This window comes from Acinonyx jubatus, chromosome B4 (assembly GCF_027475565.1).
Source record: "Acinonyx jubatus isolate Ajub_Pintada_27869175 chromosome B4, VMU_Ajub_asm_v1.0, whole genome shotgun sequence".
NCBI lineage: Eukaryota > Metazoa > Chordata > Mammalia > Carnivora > Felidae > Acinonyx > Acinonyx jubatus.
This window is the reverse complement of record NC_069387.1, coordinates 79509892-79531985: the sequence shown is the minus strand read 5'-3', so window position 1 is coordinate 79531985 and position 22094 is coordinate 79509892. Positions and strand designations below refer to the sequence as shown.

Sequence of the window (22094 nt, the reverse complement as noted above, 5' to 3'; positions counted from 1 at the left end):
ACACCTGATTGTTTTATTCTTTGTAACTTCTCCCCACCTTTCAAAGCCTCTACCCAAAATTCTGTTTTCTAAAGTAACACTGAATATCTCCACTTGATCCTCTAAAATTTCTCAAATGTTTACTTATTTTTGAGAGAAGACAGATTGCAGGAGGGGGAGGGGCTGAGAGAGAGGGAGACAGAATCTGAAGCAGGCTCCAGGCTCTGAGCTGTCAGCACAGAGCCCGATGCGGGGCTGTGAGATCATGACCCGAGTTGAAGTCGGATGCTTAACTGACTGAGCCACCCAGGCATCCCTCCATTTGATCCTCTAAATGACATCCTTTCAAAATTTAAAAAGACAAATACACTATTGCCCTATAGTTTTCTCATTTCTGGACTCAATGTTCTTATTTTTTTATTTAGATCTTCCTTCAATAGCAACTAAATGATTGCTATCTTGGTGGGGTCTGTCAAATAATCCATTGCCAGTATTTGAGATCAGGCTGCATATAATCTATCCCCTTGAAATATCACTCCTAATTACTTGTGATTTATAACTCTTTTAAGGCATATAAGACTGAAGGTTTTTTTTAGCATATTGCCTTTTAATAATCTTGCAGGCAAAAGAAACTTGTTTTGCTTTGTTCTGTTTTGGCCTTATGTGAATTGCTCCTAAGCCTAATGTTCCCTGTTCTTGTTCTGTGGATTTTTGCTACCCCTTCTTCTGTCTGTTCAACTATTTCCCCCAAGTTTGCAGTATTTTATATTTAACTTTTTTTTATATTTTAGACTGTTGGCTTTAGCCTATATTTCTGTTATAAAAACCAATTCAAATATATTTGGGGACACTAATATTAGTGAGTTCCTCATGTTTTTAGACATATGGACTTATATCATATAGCCTTCTAAGTCTTCATTGATATAATTTTTGGACATAAATAATTCAAGGTTGCTTGAGAAAGCTTCCCTACAGGTTTATGAAGATTTGTTAATCAATATAAGAAATATATACTTGTTAAATCCCTGTAAATCCAGCCTTTTTTCACAAAGTCTAAAATATCTCATTAAAATACAGATACATTATGTGATAAAATTCAAAATTACTAATGGTAACAACTTTTAATGAGCTCCTAGCCTATTTATTAAATTACTGTAACTAATAACACAATATTTTCTATTATATGAGAAAATATGTTTTCTTTTTTAATATGAAATTTATTGTCAGATTGGTTTCCATACAACACCCAGTGCTCCTCCCAACAGGTGCCCTCCTCAATGCCCATCACCCACCCTCCCCTCCCTCCCACCCCCCATCAACCCTCAGTTTGTTCTCAGTTATTAAGAGTCTCTTATAGTATGGCTCCCTCCCTCTCTAACCTTTTTTTTTTTCCTTTCCCTCCCCCATGGCCTTCTGTTAAGTTTCTCAGGATCCACATAAGAGTGAAAACATATGGTATCTGTCTTTCTCTATATGGCTCATTTCACTTAGCATAACACTCTCCAGTTCCATCCACGTTGCTACAAAAGGCCATATTTCATTCTTTCTCATTTCCACATAGTATTCCATTGTGTATATAAGCCACAATTTCTCTATCCATTCATCAGTTGATGGACATTTAGGCTCTTTCCATAATTTGACTATTGTTGAAAATGCTGCTATGAACACTGAGGTACAAGTGCCCCTATGCATCAGTACTCCTGTATCCTTAGAGTAGATTCCTAGCAGTGTTATTGCTGGGTCATAGGGTCATAGAAATAGGGATCTATTTCTAATTTTTTGAGGAACCTCCACACTGTTTTCCAGAGTGGCTGCACCAGTTTGCATTCCCACCAACAGTGCAAGAGGGTTCCCATTTCTCCACATCCTTGCCAGCATCTGATTTGTTCATTTTAGCCACTCTGACTGGCGTGAGGTGGTATCTCAGTGTGCTTTTGATTTGTATTTCCCTGATGAGGAGCGACGTTGAGCATCTTTTCATGTGCCTGTTGGCCATCCGGATGTCTTCTTTAGAGAAGTGTCTATTCATGTTTTCTGCCCATTTCTTCACTGGATTATTTGTTTTTTGGGTGTGGAGTTTGGTGAGTTGTTTATAGATTTTGGATACTAGCCCTTTGTCCGTATGTCATGTGCAAATATCTTTCCCATTCCATTGGTTGCCTTTTAGTTTTGTTGATTGCTTCCTTTGCAGTGCAGAAGATTTTTATCTTCATGAGGTCCCAATAGTTCATTTTTCCTTTTAGTTCCCTTGCCTTTGGGGGTGTGTCAAGTAAGAAGTTGCTGCAGCTGAGGTCAGAGAGGTTTTTTCCTGCTTATGAGAAAATATTTGTAATCCACTACTTAAAATAATCAAGTTCAACACTGCTAATCAAGTTCAGCAGTATAATTTTTAAAAGTATACTGCTACAGTGATAATTGATACTTGGAAACCTGCACCTCAACTTGGATACAACCAAAAAAAATTATCCTACATAATTATCTTATTCTCTTGAACATTCGTATTATTTAACCTTCCAAATTTGTCTTTCTAAAATGTTCTTTTAATTTTTTCACTCTTTTCTTTTTTTGTTTTTTTAACTTTTTATTTAATTTCCACTTAGTTGCCATACAGTATAATATTAGTTGCAGGTGTACAATATAGTGATTCAACACTTCCATACATCACCCAGTGCTCATCACAAGTGCATTCCTTGATCCCCATTACTTATTTCATGCATCCTCTGCCCCCTTCCCCTCTGGTAACCATCAATTTGTTCTCTATAGTTAAGAGTCTGTTTCTTGGTTTGCCACTCCTTTTTTCCCTTTGTTCATTTGTTTTGCTTCTTGAATTCCAATTATGAGTGAAATCATATGGTATTTGTCTTTCTCTGGCTGACTTATTCTACTTGGCATAATACTGTAGCTCAATCCACTTCATTGTAAATGGCAAGATTTCATTCTTTTTATAGCTGAGTAATTGCGTAATATTCTGCTATGTGTGTGTGTGTGTGTGTGTGTGTGTGTGTGTGTGCACATACCACATCTTCTTTATCCATTCATCAATCAATGGACATTTGGGCTGTTTCCATGATTAGACTATTGTAGATAATGCAGCTATAAAAATTGAGGTGCCCATGCCCCTTCCAATCAGTATTTTTGTATCTTTTGGGTAAATACCTAGTAGTGCAATTGCTGGATCATAGACTAGTCCTATTTTTAACTTTCTGAGGAACCTCCATACTGTTTTCCACAGTAGCTGCACCCATTTACATCCCCACCAGCAGTGTAAGAGGGTTTCCCTTTCTCCACATACTCACCAATATCTGTTGTTCCTTGTGTTATTAATTTTGGACATTCTGACAGGTGTGAGGTGGTACCTTATTGTGGTTTTGATTTGTGTTTCCCTGAATATGAGTGACTTTGAGCATCTTTTCTTGTGTCTGTTAGCCATCTGGATGTGTTCTTTGGAAAAGTGTCTATTCGTGTCTTCTGCTCATCTCTTAACTGGATTATTTTTTTGGGTGTTCAGTTTCATAAGTTCTTTATAGACTTTGGATACAGCCCCTTATCTAATATGTCATCTGAAAATATATTCTCCCGTTCCATCAGTTGCCTTTTAGTTTTGTTGATTGTGTCCTTCACTGTGCAGATTTTTATCTGGATGAACTTCCAATAGTTCATTTTTGCTTTTGTTTCCACTGCCTCCAGAGATGTGTCTAGTAAGAAGTTGCTACAGCCAATGTCAAAGAGGGTGTTGCCTGTGTTTTCCTGAAGGATTTTAATGGCTTCCTGTCTCATATTTAGGTCTTTCAACTATGTTGAATTTATTTTTGTGTATGGTGTACGAAAGAGGTCCAGGTTCTTTCTTCGGCACATTGCTGTCCAGTTCTCCCAGCACCATTTGTTGAAGAGACTGTCTTTTTTCCACTGGATATTCTTTCCTGCTTTGTCAAAGATTAGTTGACAATATAGTTGTGGGTCTATTTCTGAGTTTTGTATTCTGTTCCATTGACCTATGTGTCTGTTTCTGTGCCAGCACCACACGGTCTTGATGACTACAGCTTTGTAATATAGCTTGAAGTCTGGAATTGTAATGACTCCAGCTTTGCTTTTCTCTTTCAAGATTGCTTTGGCTATTTGGGGTCTTTTGTGGTTCCATGAAATTTTAGGATTCTTTGTTCTAGCTCTATGAAAAATGCTAGTGGTATTTTGATAGGGATTGCCTTAAATGTGTAGATTGCTTTGAGTAGTATAGACATCTTAACAATATTTATTCTTCCAATTATGAGCATGGAATGTTTTTCCATTTTTTTTGAGTCATCATCAATATCCTTCATAAGCGTTTTATAGTTTTCAAACTACATACTTTTTACTTCTTTGGTTAGGTTTTCCCTATGTATCTTTTGGTTTTTGTGCAATTGTAAATGCTATCAATTCCTTGATTTCTCTTCATTATTGCTGCTTCATTATTGGTATATAGAAATGCAACAGACGTCTGGACTTTGATTTCATATCCTGTGACTGTGCTGAATTCATATATCAGTTCTAGTAATTTTTTGGTGGAGTCTTTCAGGTTTTCTACGTAGAGTATCATGAACATATGAAAGTTTGACTTCTTCCTTGCTGATTTGGATGCCTTTTATGTCTTTTTGCTGTCTGTTTGATGAGGCTAGGACATCCAGTACTGTGTTGAATAAGATATGAGATGAGAGTGGACATCCCTGTCTTGTTCCTGACCTGAGAGGGAAAGCTCTTAGTTTTTCCCTATTGAGGATAATATTATCTGTGGATCTTTTGTATATGGCCTTTATGATGTTGAGGTTTGTTCCATCTAGCCCTACATTGTTGAGGATGGATGCTGTATTTTGCCAAATGCTTTTTCTGAATCTATTGAGAAGATTATATGGTTCTTATCCTTTCTTGTATTAATGTGGTGTATTATGTTGATTGATCTGTGAATACTGAATGACCCTGGCAGCCCAGGAATAAATCCCACTTGATTGTGGTGAATAATTCTTTAAATGTACTATTGGATTTCGTTTGCTAGTATCTTTTTTTTTTTAATTTTTTTTCAACGTTTATTTTATTTTTGGGACAGAGAGAGACAGAGCATGAACGGGGGAGGGGCAGAGAGAGAGGGAGACACAGAATCGGAAACAGGCTCCAGGCTCTGAGCCATCAGCCCAGAGCCCGACGCGGGGCTCGAACTCACGGACCGCGAGATCGTGACCTGGCTGAAGTTGGACGCTTAACCGACTGCGCCACCCAGGCGCCCCTCGTTTGCTAGTATCTTGTTGAGAATTTTTACATCCATTTTCATCAGGGACATTGGCCTGTAATTCTCCTTGTAGTGGATCTTTGCCTGGTTTTAGAATCAAGGTAATGCTGGCCTCATAGAAGGAGTTTGGAAGTTTTCCTATGTTTTGGAAGCGCTTGAGAAGAATAGATATTAACTCTTTTTTAAATGTTTTGTAGAATTTCCCCTGGGAAGCCATCTGGCATTGGACTTTTGTTTGTTGGGAGATTTTTGATTACTGATTCCATGTCATTGCTGGTTAGGGTCTGTTCAAATTTTCCATTTCTTCCTGTTTCAATTTTGGTAGCTTATATGTTTCTATGAATTTATCCATTTCTTCCATATTGCCCAGTTTATTAAGCATATAATTTTTCATAATATTCTCTCATAATTATTTATATTTCTGTGGTGTTAGTTGTGATCTCTCCTCTCTGTGATTTTACTTATTTGGATGATTTCTGCCTTTTTTTCTTTTTATTTTTTTTAATAAGTCTGACTAGGGGTTCATCAATTTTATTAATTTTTTCAAAGAATCAGCTTTTAGTTCCATTGATCTGTTTTGGTGGGGGTTTTGTTTGTTTGTTTCTATATCATTTATTTCTGCTCTAATCTTTATTGTTTCCCTTCTCCTGCTTGGTTTAGACTTTATTTGATTTTCTAGTTCCTTTAGGTGTAGGGTTACACTGTGTATGAGACTTTTTTTGCTTTTTGAGATAGACCTGTATTACTGTATGATTCCCTCATATGACCACCTTTGCTGCATCACAAAGGTTCTGGACTACCATGTGTTCATATAATTTGTTTCCATGTACTTTTTAATTTCTTTTTTAATTTCCTGGTTAATCCATTCATTCTTTAGTAGGATGTTCTTTAACCTCCATGTATTTTAGGGCTTTCCCAATTTTTTCCTATGGTTGACTTCAAGCTTCATAACATTGTGGTTGGAAAAGATGCATGGTATGATCTCAATCATTTTGTACTTGTTGAGGCCTGATTTGTGACCCAGTGTGTGATCTAGTCTGGAGAATGTCCCATGTGCACTTGAAGAGAATGTGTATTCTGCTGCCTTAAATTGAAATGTTCTGAATATATCTATTAAGTCCATCCAGTCCAGTGTGTCATGCAAAGCAACTGATTCCTTGTTGGCTTCCTGCTTAGAAGATGTGTCAATTGATGTAAATGTGGTGTTAAAGTACCCTGCTAATATTGTTTTGTTATCAATGTGTTTATGTTGGTTATTTTATATATTGGGGTGCTCCCAAGTTGTTGGCATAAATATTTATAATAGGTATTCTTGTTGGGTAGATCCCTTTATTATGATGTAGTGCACTTCTTCATCTCTAGTTACAGTATTTGGTTTAAAATCTTGTTCATTTGGTAGAAGTACTGCCACTCTGGCTTTCTTTTGACATCCATTAGCATGATAGGTTGTTCTCCATCTCCTCACTTTCAAACTGCTGGTGTCATTGGGTCTAAAACGAGTCTCTTGTAGGCAGCATATGGATTGGTCTTGTTTTTTTTTTAATCTATTCTGGTACCCTATGTCTTTTGATCAGAGCATTTATTGCATTTACATTTAGAGTTATGATTGATAGATATGAATTTAGTACCAATGCATTACCTATAAAGTCGGTGTTTCTGGAGATTTTCTATCTTCTTTTCTAGTCTTTGTTGCTTTTGGTCTTTCTTACTCACTCAGAGTCCCCTTTAATATTTCTTGCAGAGCTGGTTTAGTAGTCACAAACTCCTTTAGTTTTTGTTTGTCTGGGACACTCTTTATCTCTCCTTCTACTCTGAATGACAACCTTGATGGATAAAGTATTCTTGGCTGCATATTTTTTCCCATTCAGCACATTGAATATATCATGTCACTCCTTTCTCGCCTGCCAAGTTTCTGTGGAGAGATCTGTTGCTAAGCTGATTTGTCTTCATGTATAGATTAGGGATTTCTTTTCCCTTGCTACTTTTAAGATTCTTTCCTTATCTCTGTATTTTGCAAGTTTTACTACAATATGTCTTGGTGTTGGCCTGTTTTTGTTAATTTTGATAGAAGTTCTCTGTGCCTCCTGGATTTGGATGTCTATTTCTTTCCCCAGGTTAGGGAACTTTTCAGGTCTAATTTGCTCAAATAAACTTTCTGCCCCTTTTCCTTCTCTTCTTCTGAGACTCCTAAAATATGAATGTTATTGTGCTTTATAGAGTCTCTGAGTTCCCCAAGTCTACATTTATGATCCAATATTCTTTCCCTCTTGTTTCAGCTTCATTATTTTCCATAATTTTATCTTCTATATCACTAATTAATTCCTCTGCTTCTTCCATCCTTGTGCTCATTACCTCCAGTCTGTTTTGCCTCTGTTATAGCATTTTTTTATTTCAGCCTGACTAGTTTTTAGTTCTTCTATCTCTGCAATAAAGGACCTCCTGGTGTCTTGTATGCTTTTCTCAAGCCCAGCTGGTATCCTTATGATTGTTGTTTTAAATTCATGTTCTGGCATATTACTTATATCTGTTTTGAGCAGATCCCTGGCTGTGACCTCTTCTTGTTCTTTCAGTTGGGATGAGTTCTTCCATCTTGGCATTTTGCCTAGATCTCTGTCTTCTGTCTTCTGTGTGTTAGAAAAGCCTGTTATGTTTCCTGCTCCTGTTAGTAATGGCTATATTAAGAAGAGGTTGGGGTGTCTGGGTGGTTCAGTTTATTAAGTGTTTGACTCTCGATTTCTGCTCAGGTCATGATCTTGCAGTCATGAGATTAAGCCCCATGTTGGGCTGACAGCACAGAGCCTCCTTGGGACTTTCTTTCCCACTCTCTGTGCCATGCTCGTGCTCTCTCTCTCTCTCTCTCTCTTTCTAGCTCCCTCTTGGTCTCTCTCCCTCTCTATAAATAAATAAATAATTTTTTAAAAAAAGATCATATACTGGCCAGTGTCTGGTGCTTCAGGAAGTTTTTGTGGCATATGCTATGTTCACTCTGCTGATGTGTTTTGGCTGTTCTTTCTCTCAGATCAATCCTCCACAGAGTTTCTCCTTGCCTGCCTTGGGGGCTATTTGAACTTTATCCACTGTGTGGCAGGTGTTAACTAGGTGTGTTTTGGTCTGCTTGCTAAAACAGACCAGATCCTATTCCCCCTAGAGCTGAAGCTTTGCAGCACTCTATGGCCAGTAGACTTGGTGGGTTCAGAGTGTCTGTGCCAGTCTTCTGGGGAGGAAGCTTGCTGCTGCTTTGATTATCAGGCATATTTGCCCTAGTTCAGAAGCACCTGCAGAGTGCAGGGTGGTGGGGCTTGGTGTAAGTGGCTCAAGTCTCCACTGTTAGCTCTGTGCTACTCACCGAAGTCCTTCCATGATGATGGGCAGGGGTAAAAGTGGCGTCAGTTTTCTCTCTTGTCCCTAGAGAGGGGAGTTCAGGCCTGCCAGTTTAGGAAGCCCTTAAGAAGAGCAAACATTCTTGCTTCTTGTGTCCCAGGCTTCCATCAGATCCCCGTCTTCACCATGTCTGTGTCTGAGCCATCTGCCCACCAAGTGGCCCAATGCTCCTGTGTTTTCTCTCAGGCACACCAACTAGGTTTCAAAACTCCAAATTTTAGGGAGCCAGCATGCCACAGAACCATGCTGATCCTCTGTGCCAGTTTGTCCTAGAAGGGCAGTCACATGACCACATACGGGTTTGCAGTTTGTGGCAAAGTGCAACAAAAAGTCCAGCGTCCAGGTTAGTTGCCCTCAGCAGTCAGTGAATGGAGCAACTCAATGGTGCCTGCCATCTCTTTTGACCCCTGAGAGGCATTGTCACTTCTCCCAGATGTACTCCAAGAAAGGAAACTGTCTTACAGTGCAACCCCAGGGGATTCTCAGATCATGCTGTCCACTCCCAGGCCTCTGCCCTCCTTCTCCACAGGAGCACTTCTTTGCCTGTCAGGCTCCACCTTGGCATTGGCGCATGTTTCTAAAACTTCAGACTTTGAGCTCTGCTGTTTATAAAAATTTGTGATTATCAGCTCCTCTCATTTTCTTTGTTAATGGTTTAAGGGAAGCATTTTTCTTATGCAATGCTCTGTGCCCTTCTATCTCTCTCTCCCTCTCTCTCTCTCACTCTCTCTCCCTCACTCTCTCTCCCTCCTTCCTCTCTCTCCCTCTCTCTCTCTCTCTCTCTGTCTCTCTCTTTCTCTCTCTCTCTCCCTCCTTCCCTCCTCTCTTTCCACTCTCCCTGATCAGGGCTCTCTCCCTTATGCAGGAGATGCAGGTGATTCTTTCCTCCCCAAATCATGTCTCTGCACCTCCTACCTGCCATGAGGTAGCCTCTTTTCTCCCTCTAATTGTGCAGTTTGTTCTATCAGTCTTCAGGTCGATTTCATGGATGTTCAGAATGATTCAATATTTATCTAGCTGTGTTTGAGGGACAAGGCAAGCATGAGGTCCTCCTATTACTCCACCATCTGAATTAACATTCCCATGTCCCTCCTTTCTTAAGAAATTTTGTTAGTTCCCAATTTTTATTTAACAAATCTGGCTTTTTATTACTCTCCAAATTAAAACCTCATGAAATCAATGGGCTGCCTCACTTTGAATCCACTCATCTTGCTCTGTCTAGGCTTAGCACCCTGACTTCAATTATCCCTGGTTCTTTCTCCTTGAGTCTAGGTCTAAATCCTACCAACATCTAAGACCCACTTCAGATCTGTGCACTATATACGACTGTCTTGCTTCAGTAACCAATTTCAGTACCACTTTTTCATACTCTTTAAATATAGTTATAGTTATTCCACATATTATAGTACCTATCTATACTTTGATTGCTTCATGTGTATAATTTTTTCATTCCCAACTGGATTTTGAGCTTCCTTAGGATGGAATTCATTGCTTTGCAAGGCCTTTAGCACCTACCACAAATTGGAGTGCATCATAAATACTCATTTATTGTTTTTTTATTGAATTCATTTATGTCTCCCTATTCTAAAAAAGGCTTTTGGAGTAATGTGCAGCAACAGCAGTGAAAAAATTTTATGTTAAATGTACTGAAAACTCAGTTTGTGTAAGGCATTTTTCTAAGCTCTTTTATAGACTGCATATTTTAATCTCAAAATAATGTTATTACTAGTCTCAACTTCTTTGGTACTATTTTTGTCGTTGCAGAGGTGATAAAACTGATATGTACAACAATTTAATATCAATGGGAGGAGCCCATGCTAACCCAGGAATTCTAGCTTCAGAAACAATATTCTTAACCTCTTGATCCAAATATTCAATTTGTAATAACTACGGTGATGATAACAGGCACTAATTATATATTTACAACAGTTAAGCTTTTCAGAATAGACAAGATTAATTCTGTTTTCTAATGAAAGCTGATAATGGTGATATTTAAACTTTCTCTGTGCTCTATGTTAAATTTCATCAATACTTTTTTCATTTTTTACTGGAAAATCACCACCAGATCCATCCCTTCTTAACTATTTTTACTGCTACATTGGTTATCCAAGTTTGAAGACATTTCTTCCCCAATCTAAATCTCATACTGAAACTAAATAAGCAGATGAGGTGGTAGCCTACTTACAGCTAAAGAACGTAATAAAAATTCGTGCTTGTGAAAAAGCTTACTGTACATCTGCAATGGAGTAGAACTTCAAATATCTTCAGGAAAAAAAGGCAGAATTTTTTTCTTTAGTTTTGGATCTGTTCCAAATATAACCAGATTTAAGATTTATTATACATAAATTTCATATTAAAAAAACAAAAATCCAAAAATAAATAAATAAAATAAAACTTAAAAAAAGATTTATTATACAGAGTTCTGGAATAAAATCAGTGAGACATTTTTTGAGAATGGAAACTTTGCAAGTAAACGTTAGGAGTAACTTATTCTGATGTGTCCACTTTTCTGAGCAGCATGCATATCTAAATGCCTACATGAATATGTTGGTTACAAAAAAAAAAAAATCTCCAGATAACAGAATGAATGACACTAACTTAGCTTAAAAGGAAAAAAATGTAGCTCTACTCTATCACATTTAGGATCAAAATCTGATGTGACAAAGACCCTGCATTGCTATGAATATAAATTTTAAGATGGAGATTTTGAAACAGCATAAACACCGTCTCTGGCACACAATGAGTTCACCAAATGTTTATATAATTAAAGATCCTAAAAATTATGTTGAAATTTTGCAGGTTAACCCACACTTGAAGTAAAAGGCCAATGATAAGTCATAGAAAATGAATGATAAAAAAACAATGTAACCACTAAATAAAATTAATAAATAGGTAAAAATTGAATTTAAAACTTGTCTCTATATGTGTTTTTCCCCTTTCTATTAATTTTCCCCTTAAAGGAAAAATAAGGGGCACCTGGATGGCTCAGTTGGTTAAGCATCCAATTTCAGTTCAGGTCACGATCTCGCAGTTTGTGACTTTGAGCCCCACATCAGGCTCTGTGCTGACAGCTCAGAGCCTGGAGCCTGCCTCAGATTCTGTTTTCCTCTCTCTCTGCTCCTTCCCCACTCACATTCTTTCTCTCTCAAAACTAAATATTAAAAAAAAATTTAATGAAAAATAATATTTATACAGATATATGAAGACACACTAGTGCTAAAAGTAGATATCTCTGGAAAATAAGCTTTTATGTGTAATATGTATTTTATGTTTTGAATAGGAAAAACTTTTACATAAGATACTATTGTTTTAATAGTGTAGCATCTCAAGTATTACTTATTTAAAAGGCTAGTAGAAGTTGTAGAATTAGAAGGTCCCTGGCAGATTTCACCATGATGGTACTGATAGGCAACTATAGATCTACAGATTAAAGAAAGGGAGTGGTGTATGAAGCTAGTGTCATGGACATTTTAGCTGGAAATACACATACAATATACACCACATATCAGAATAGATGTCATATCATGATGTAAAATTCACCAAAGAAATGGATAAATACCTGTGTCACAACTTATAACACTTCACCTACATTGAGCTTGCTGAACAAAAGTCACCTACAGTAGCAGAACAGAACTGGGTTTCAATTCTCTCTTTCGTTGTGTAGGAATTCTTCTCTTCCATCTTGCTAGCCTTCCATAACTAGAGTGTAGGAAGGCAAAAGGAGAGCAGAGAAATTCTCATTTGATGGATACTGTTATTATGATCTACCCAAACCGCTCACACACCTCGTAAATCTTGAAAAAATGACTATTTCACTAATGGGTTTCTGTAGGTTCTTCAGAAACCCTCCCCAGCTCCTGAATATCTCTCCCTTGTGGTTCTCTTGGATCTATGTGTCCATCACCACATGAACGGATAAAGAAAACGTGACCCATATATACAAAGGACTATCATTCAGCCACTAAGAAGAAGGAAACCCTGCCATTTGTGACAACAGGGGTGAACTGTGGAGACATTATGCTATGAGAAATAAGTCAGGCAGAGAAAGACAAATACTATATGGCCTCACTTATAGGTGGCATTTTAAAAAGCCAAACATAAACAGAATAGAATGATGGTTGCCAGGGGCTGAAAGGTGGGGAAACGGTTGAGGATAGTCAAACTTCAAGGGTGAAAACTTCTAGTTATGAGTAAGTTCTGGGAACTTACTATACAGTAAGTGCCTATAATTAACACTATGCTACCATATACCTGAACGTTACTAATGGAATAGATCTTATAGATTCTTACCACACGCACACACACACACACACACACACACACACACACATTTTTTTAAGTAACTGTGCGAGGTGATGGATTTTTTTTTAACTCATCTTATTGTGGTAAATCGTTTCATAATGTACACATACCAAGTCATCATTCTGGGCACCTTAAATGTATACAGTGTTACACGTCAAACCTACCTCAACAACACTGGAAAACAGTGATAACAACAAAAGCCAATATTTAGATATTACGACAGAAAGTCAATACATCTTACGTTGCATTAACATAAAGACATGTATTCACAACAAAATAAGGAGGAAATGCTCATGAATTGTTTGTTTATTTTTTAATACAATTTATTGTCAAATTGGCTTCCATACAACACCCGCTGCTCAACCCAACAAGTGCCCTCTGCAATGCTCATCACCCACTTTCCCCTCTCCCCCACCCCCCATCCACCCTCAGTTTGCTCTCCGTATTTAAGAGTCTCTTATGGTTTGTCTCCCTCCCTCTCTGTTTGTAACTTTTTTCCCCTTCCCCTCCCCTGGTCTTCTGTTAAGTTTCTCAAGATCCACATATGAGTAAAAACATATATTTATCCTTCTCTGACTGACTTATTTCACTTAGCGTAACACTCTCCAGTTCCATCCACGTTTGTTTGTTTAAATGAAGTTGAATAATGGAGATTGTGTGTCTGGAAATTCCTAAGATCATTGAAAAAGTGACAAACTATTCCTGGTCTCTGGTACTGTAAGATTCTTCTGAGCATTTTCTCAACCAATAAAATGTACTACCCATTGACAGTGGCTTTCCAATTAACTTGATTTTCAGTGAACTTCAGTCAGGGGGTGTGAGATTGAGAGCATTTGAGGGGATTGTACCTGTTACTCTGTGTGGCTACTCTGAGGGACTGTTCCTTCAGTGAACATACTGTGTGACTGTGAAGACAGACCGTGGGCTGACAGCTAGATGAATTCATCAAATACTCCTTCAAGAGCTCTTGTGGGTGTTGGTGACACGACTTAGCCCAAAATCCACACTGTGCAGCATTGTGGCAAACACAATGTGTTGTACAAATTTAATACAATATAAATGAAACCTGTTTAAGAAAAAAAAAAGCTCCCTTAACAGACTAAAGCTTCCCTCACAAGAACTGTGGTGTGTTTATATTGGTCTATGTTATTGGTCAGTATCCAGTGTGTTGGAGGGACCAAAGATTAACTTTGTACTATTTCCTCAGTTATAGTTCACTGACTTGTTTTCAAATTAGCAAACCTCTCTTTCCCTCTGTTTCTCTGTCTCTGTCTCCTTTTCATTGTACTTTGGAATTGTACTTGATTTTAGAGTCTGCACAGTCACACCAGGGGCGGGGGGAGTTGCAAGGAGCGGGTATATAAGGCTCCCATTACATTTTCATCAAAGTTTCCTTGCTTGCACTGACCTATAAATCAATAAATTGATAAGTATGCTATCCCTTCCTCTGATGTTTTTTTTTTTAATATAGGTAAGTAGGGCACTACCTAGAATTGCATATCATACTTATGGGTAGTACTTTTTCAGTTATTTATCAACGTATGAACACGTTGAGTATTTTGCTTGTACTGTTCCATTCTGAGCTATAATAGTTCATTGTATAATTGAAGAAAAGATTTCTTCATAAATAACTTTCAAGATGAATATTCACCCAATTGAATCCAAAATAATCTTTCAAGAATTATAACTACAAGGGAAAAAATATATATCTGAAGATACATGGAATAACCGACAAATGTAATAATTTTCTTTTGACAAAGGAACGACAAAAACAACTTTAGTCTATGTGATTTGCTTATGGTTATTGATGTTCGGAGAGAGAACTACTTCATAGCCGATGTATGTGTTTGTAAATCCACAGTCAAGAATAACTGGGGCTCTGAAAGTTTTCTGGCACTTCTTTTAAAATTATGTTCTGGTGTGCCATTAGCTTTATCATATTAATTCGTAGGTTAGCATTTCTATACAAGGAATCAATATCAAAGACCTATCAAAAAGAATAAATAAAACCATAGGAATAATATTTTTTGTTTTCATTTTAGCTTTAATTTTGGTAGTACAAAGCTTAAATGTGGCTATGATGCAAAAATCAAAATCATCTTAAGATTATTTACATTAATAAAAAAATTAAAGAATACCTGGGTGGCTCAGTTAGTTAAATGTCATCTCAGGTCGTGATCTCACAGTTCATTGGTTTGAACCCCAGGTCAGACTCTGTGTTGACAGCTCAGAGCCTAAAACCTGCGTCGGATTCTGTGTCTCCCTCTCTATCTGCCCTCCCTGACTTGTGCACTCGCTCTCTCCCCCTCTCTCTCTTCCCTCTCTCAAAAAAATGAATACACATTAAAAAATTTTTTAATAAAAATAAAAATAAATTAAAAACATGTGATGGAGGACTCCCGCAGGCCAGAACCAGAGCACAGGTAGAGCTGGTGGAATTCAGGGCTTCCCAGGAAGGCAAACAGGGTGTAGTTGGAGCCTGCAGGATGTACTGTGCGGCTTCAGGAGTGTGAGGTGGAAGCACAGGTCCTGATGGAGGGGCAGGCAGAGCATGAGCTGGGAAGCATTGAGCATCAAGAGCAGCTGGGCGAATGGCGCATTCAGGCCTAAGAAGCAGCTGCCAAGACCCACACTTCCCAGAAGAAGCCCGATCTCAGGCAGGATCTCAGAGTTGGGGGTGGGATGGGTTGGGCAGGTGAATCCTGGGATGAGAAACCCCTGGGTGTCCTGGGTTCCAGAAGCCCCCTGGTACCTGATCATCTATAAGGAGTCTGGATTAGGTCATCTATCAAGCAAGCCCCAATCCTCATGGATACCTCTCTCCCCCAACTCAGAATCACAGCACATCAGCCCCTCTCCCCAGTGGCTCTGGTAGATATAGAAAAGGGGCTCTGGCCCAAAGACTGTGCAGCTGAGGGACCTCACCAGGCCAGAAGGAGGGAATAAACTGGGAGTGTCACGGCCAGAAATCTATAGCATTCCAGGAGGCCCAAGCACCCACACAATGGAATGGTTTCTGTTGTAGAACCCTGGACCCAATCAAACTTCTGCCAAGGTCCAAGGCCACGGTAACCCCAAATCATCCAATCATTGGAGACCTCTAGGCCAGCATATCATATAACTTCAGGCAGAGGAAGCAAAAAATTGGCAGGTAAGTGCCTAGGGGTAATAATGAGCAATGCCACTCTCATTTCCACACATTTGATTTCTGGACCCATGAATCCTAGCTAGGGAAGAAACAGTGATATTCATTGGATGCTGATTTATGCCATATACAGCCTTCTGGAGAACAATGCCCCAGCCCTGCAAGATATTGTCACCTAGTTGGTGATATAAATAGGTCTTCCAAAGGCCATTCCACCATTTTAGCAGGACAGCTGCTTCAAGACGGTGGGAAACATGTTAAGACCAGAGAATTCCATGAGTATGGGCATGTTGCTAACCTCGTTTTGCTATGAAGTGAATTCACTAATCAGAAGCAATGCTGTATGTAATGCCATGATGGTAAATAAAGTATTCTCTTTCTCCATGAATGGTAGTATGGGCAGAAGCTTTACACTCAAGGAAGGTGAATTCATATCTAGAATGTGTATTTCAGTTAGAACAAAACCCTGCCCCTTCCTTGATGGAAACGGTCCATTGTTACCACCAACCTGCTGCTAGGTAGCTGGTTGACTACCTCAGGGAAAGGACCGTACTGGGAACTCAGTCTTAGTCTCTGCTACTAGCAGATTAAGCATTCAGCAGTGGCCCTAATAGGTCAGCCTGGTGAGTGGAAGTCCATGTTACCGAGCCCATGCATAAACTCTATCCTTGCCACCATGGCCACTTTGTTCCTGAAATCATTAGGCAATGACAGGGTGGCTAGGGAAAGATGCTGATTAATGTCCACAGAATGGGCTATATCTTCTCCACTTGATTATTAATATCTTCCTCTGCTGAGGTCATCCTAAGGTGAGCATTCCCATGGAACACAAATATCTTCACATTTTTTGCCCATTCAGAGAGATCTTTCTACATAACTCTTCCCAAAATTTCCTTGTCACAAACTTTCCAATTATGTTCCTTCTAAGTGCCAAGCCATTTACAGAAACCATTGAACACAGACCATGAATCTGTATATCATTGCATGTATGGCCACTTCTTCTAAGAAAAGTGAACAAACAGATGCACTGTTTGAAGTTCTTCCCACTGGGAAGATCCTTGTTTGCTACTGTCCTTCGGGACTGTCCCAGAAAGGGGCTGGAGAACTACAGCCATCCACTTTCAGGTGGTCCTTGCATATCATGCAGAAACATCTCTAAAGCAGGCCCAAGACTTCTTTTCCTCTGTCAGTTGACCACAGAGAACTCCCCATGAAGCCATAGGAGCAGCCTGGGAGAGGAAGGCAGTGTAGCAGAAATGGGAAACATGGGTGTTTGGCTGCTTCTTCGGGTTATTTTCTTGTGCCTTCAGGGCCTGCTTGAGCCTGATCACATATATACTGCCTCCATTTGATGATGGAGCACACCCAAATTTATGGCCTGGCAAGTCAGACAAATACCCAGCTCATGGTTGTCACCTGAGGTTGCATGGTAATGTTCAGTCTCTACCAAGGTCCAGTAACACACCAAGAGCTATTTCTCAAAAGGAAAGTAGTTATCTGCAGAATATGGCAGGCTTTGCTTCAAAACCCTAAAGACCTATGCTGTGGCTCAACTATACAGACCTGCCAAAGGTTCCAAACAGAATCTCTAGCTGCCATGACCTTTCAAGCACCACTGGATCTGCTGGATCATGTGTTCCCAATGGTAGAGCAGCTTGCACAAGCAGCCTGCACCTGTTGCCCAGCCTTCTCCTGTTCCTGGCCCACTCCAAACTAACAGCTTTTCAAGTCCCTCCATAAATGGGCCCGTGTAACGAACCCAAATGAGGAATAAGCTTTCTCCAAAATTCCAAAAGGCCCATTAGGTGTTGTGCCTCTTTTCTGGTTTTAAGAGGGACTGGATGCAACAAAATATCCTGTACCTCAGAAGGGATATCTTGATATGCCCCACACCTGAAATTTCATTGACGTAAAAGACTTCTGAATTTTAGCTGGATTTATTTCCCACCATCTGCCATGCAAATGTCTTACCAATAACTCTATAGTAGTTGCTACTCCTTTATCCCTACATCCAGTCAACTTAATGGTAGCAATGTAAGGGAACAGTATGATATCTCATGGAAAGGAGAGGTGATCAAGATCCCTGCCAACTAAGTTATGACAAAGGGCTAGAGAGCTGATGTTCTCCTGAGGTAGGACATAGTATTGAACCTGTATTGCTGGCCTTTCAAACTGAAAGCAAACTGTTTCATATGTTCTTTTCTAAGAGGTTTTGACAAAAAGCACTTGACCTTCCCGGATTTTTTTTTTTTTAAATAAGCTTGCCACATGGTCCAGACTCTGCTGCTTGGCTTTCCTGGTCTAGTAAATCCAATGGAGCTACAACATTTTATAGTAGATCAATATGCCTAGAGTCAATGATATGCTCCAATAAGATTTTAAATAAAAATAATCCTACATTTTGAAACAAAGGTTTTTCTTCCTCAAAAAATGGGGCACCTGGGTGGCTCCGTCGGTTAAGCATCTGACTCTTGGTTTTGGCTGAGGTCATGATCTCACAGTTCGTGGGTTCAAGCAGCACTACAGCATTCTGTCTGCTGATAGTGCAGAGCCTGCTTGGGATTTCTCTCTCTCATTCTTTCTGCCCTTCCCCTGCTCACGTGCTTGCTCGCTCTCTTTCTCTCTCTCTCTCAATAAATAAATGTAAAAAAATCAAATACTATGTTGTGAAAAGGTGTGGTTTTCAAAAGAGTTCTAGTGGACTCTGAATGCCTGCTCATAATGCACTAGACAACCCTGGAACCTGAGCTGCTCACCTAAACTGGGCATTTTATTTTATTTATTTATTTATTTTAATTTTTTTTTTAACGTTTATTTATTTTTGAGACAGAGCATGAACAGGGGAGGGACAGAGAGAGAGGGAGACACAGAATCCGAAACAGGCTCCAGGCTCTGAGCTGTCAGCACAGAGCCCAACGTGGGGCTCGAACTCATGGACCGCGAGATCATGACCTGAGCCGAAGTCGGACGCTCAACCGACCAAGCCACCCAGGCGCCCCAAAAACTGGGCATTTTAAGCTGAATCATAAAGTGGGCATTTCCAGAAGTACTCCAAATCACACATTTTATTAGTGGAACTGGAAAACTAACAGAGCCTGAAATCATATGCAATTTCCATTAACAGGTTATTCACTCTCCCAACACACCTGCTCTGTCACATGGCTGGCCCAATAACACACGTCTGTGGCTTCTTTGAGAGTTCTCTATGAAAAATTGACTTAGAAAAAAAATCAGGCTTGCTTTCCAGATGCCTTGTCTTTTCAAGTACCTGATTACTCAAAATAAATACCTTTATAAAACAGAATCATCTGTTGAATTACCACTATTCAGCTAAGAGACAAATCATTATAAGATTATCAAGTTATCCATTATTTTTGAATTATTTTCTCTGATTATACGACCAGTTTAATGTTTTCACACTGATAATAATTTTTGCCAGAATATACTGTTTTGAGGAACAAGGAGTAAAGATATGGGTGGTATCTCTCATTTATACCAGAAGACCCATTTAAAAATATCAGATTCCTATGTCTAGGGCTGTAATATTTATTGGCTTAGAGAATTTTAGTACCTATTGGAGGAATACTCTTACCAAGAGACATAATGTATTTCAGTTGAATTAAAAGTAGTAGTTAAGATGCATACTGATTTTAGATTCCAAATGCCACTAGCCAAAGAAGTGGATTATGGAATAGATTGAGATTATTAACTCCGAATATCAAGGGAAATAGATTACAATAAGGTGGAGAAGGGAAAATTTTGTATTTTTAAAGGTGATGTAACTTACCTTTACTTACATGGTAATGGGTAGTGAATACAATGTTGGACACATTGGACATTGATCACTGATAGATACGAGAAGTTACCATGAGTGTCTGAGACTGCTCAACTTTCCACCAAAGTAATTTTTCATCTTACTAAATTGTATCCTCCTTTACCCACTAGCATAAAGTTATACCTAGAAAGAGTGAGAAGTTTATTTCTGTTTGTAGAATGGCTACAAATTGCATTGATGCTGAAGACGTAACACTGCTTTTAGGGAAAAGTAAATAATGGATGTACTATTCCTTCAGTGAAAATAATTCATTGTGGGATAATCAACTTAAAGGACTCATACGTGGCTCATGCTTAACCCCATATGAAAAGCAAATCAGAATGAAACAATGAAAGGGGGAGCATTAATGAGAAAATCACAAGAAAGTAGAATTAGTGTAAAGATTTTTTTCTTCCATAGGATTTTTCCCAAAGCTTGCTTGACATCCTTGTTTCTTAAAGAGTAGATCAGAGGATTTAACATGAGTGTGACCAATATGTAAAATACTGAGGCCACTTTACACAGTTCAGGATTGCTTGGAGGTGTGAGATACACAAAGGAGACAGTCCCATAGAGCAAACTTACCACTCCCAAATGGGAGCTGCAGGTGGAGAAGGCTTTCTTTCTCCCTCCACTGGAAGGGGTTTTCAAGACTGTGGTCAAATGTACATGTAAGATACTACAATAACAACTATGGTAGGCAAAATAATGAAGGCAGCCAAACTAAGAGACACCATCTTATTGACAGAGAGATTAGAGCAGGAGATCTTCTCAATTTGGTAAGAATCACAGAAGTGATCAATGACTCGGGAAGCACAGAAAGACACTGAGAATGTTGTGCTGACTTGGAGGATGGAACTGAGTCAGCCACAGAGATAGGAACCAGCCACCAGCTGAGTGCAAAGGTGTCTTGACATGTGCACACTGTAAAGAAGAGGGTTGCCTATGGCAATGAAGCGGTCATATTCCATGACTGCCAGGAGAAAAGGTTCTGTAACCATGAAAAATGCATAAAGAAACAGCTGAGCCACAAAACCTACAAAAGAGATAGTCTTTTTCTCAGACAGGAAGTTGACCATGGCTTTCGGGGCAATAACAGTGGAGTAGGAGAAGTCAATGAAGGAGAGATTGCCTCAAAAGAAACATTGGTGTAGTCAGCTGGGAGTCTGTCACAATGATTGCCATCATACTAATGTTACCCAAAAGGACCATGCCATAGACCAGCAGGAATAGGAGGAAGAAGAGAATGTGGAGTTCTGGACAGACCCTGAAGCCTATAAGAATGAAGTCAGTTACATCTGAGTGGTTGCCTGCCCCCTTATGACCCATGGAAAGAACCTGATAAGAGGTACAAGACAAGATTAAACATTAAACTTTCTATTTACTGGTATCATAAAATATCCTTTTTCTCCTGTGGAAGACATTAAAATTCGTGTTCTCCACTTGTGTGAGGTATGATTTGCCCCGCCCTTTTATAGAAAGTAAATTTAAGGTATATTGTGATTATCCATCAGCACACAACATGTAAGTTACCTAATTCATAGTTTTCTTTTGTTTTCATTTTTTTTAATCTTTATTTATTTTTGAGAGAGAGACAGAGTGTGAGCAGGGGAAGAGCAGAGAGAAAGGGAGACACAGAATCCAAAGCAGGTTCCAGGCTCTGAGCTGTCAGCACAGAGCCCGACGCGGGGCTTGAACTCACGAACTGTGAGATCATGACCTAAGCCGAAGTCGGATTCTCAACCGACTGAGCCACCGAGGCGTCCCAATTCATAGTTTTCTAATATGACTCTCCAAATCCAGTGCTCTTCCCATTTAGCACATGTGACATTTACGTGTAAAGCATTATTTCTTTGTATCTGTTTAGCTCTTCACTTTATTTTTGTGGTAAGTTTAATATATCTGAAAGTTTTAGACACGTGTAAGTATTTGTTCTCATCTTTCATTTTAATTTCATATTCATTTTATTCTTGATAATGCTTCCAATTTGTGATAGAAGGATCTAACTAAAGAATGAAGTAAAACTCCATGAAACAGGCACCTAGATGGATCAGTTGGTTAAGCATCCGACTTCGACTCAGGTCACGATCTCCATGTTCATGGGTTCGAGCCCCACATCAGGCTCTGAGCTGACAGTGCAGGTCTGCTTCAGATACTCTGTCTGCCTCTCTCTCTCTGCCCCTTCCCTCCTCACTCTCTCTCAAAAATAAACATTG

The 22094-nt window shown here is 39.1% G+C and overlaps 1 pseudogene; it reads right to left on the bottom strand.

Moving 5' to 3' along the window:
* Nucleotides 1-20214: 20214 nt before the first annotated feature.
* On the bottom strand, nucleotides 20215-21437 carry LOC106982791 (olfactory receptor 9K2-like; annotated as a pseudogene).
* Nucleotides 21438-22094: the final 657 nt, after the last annotated feature.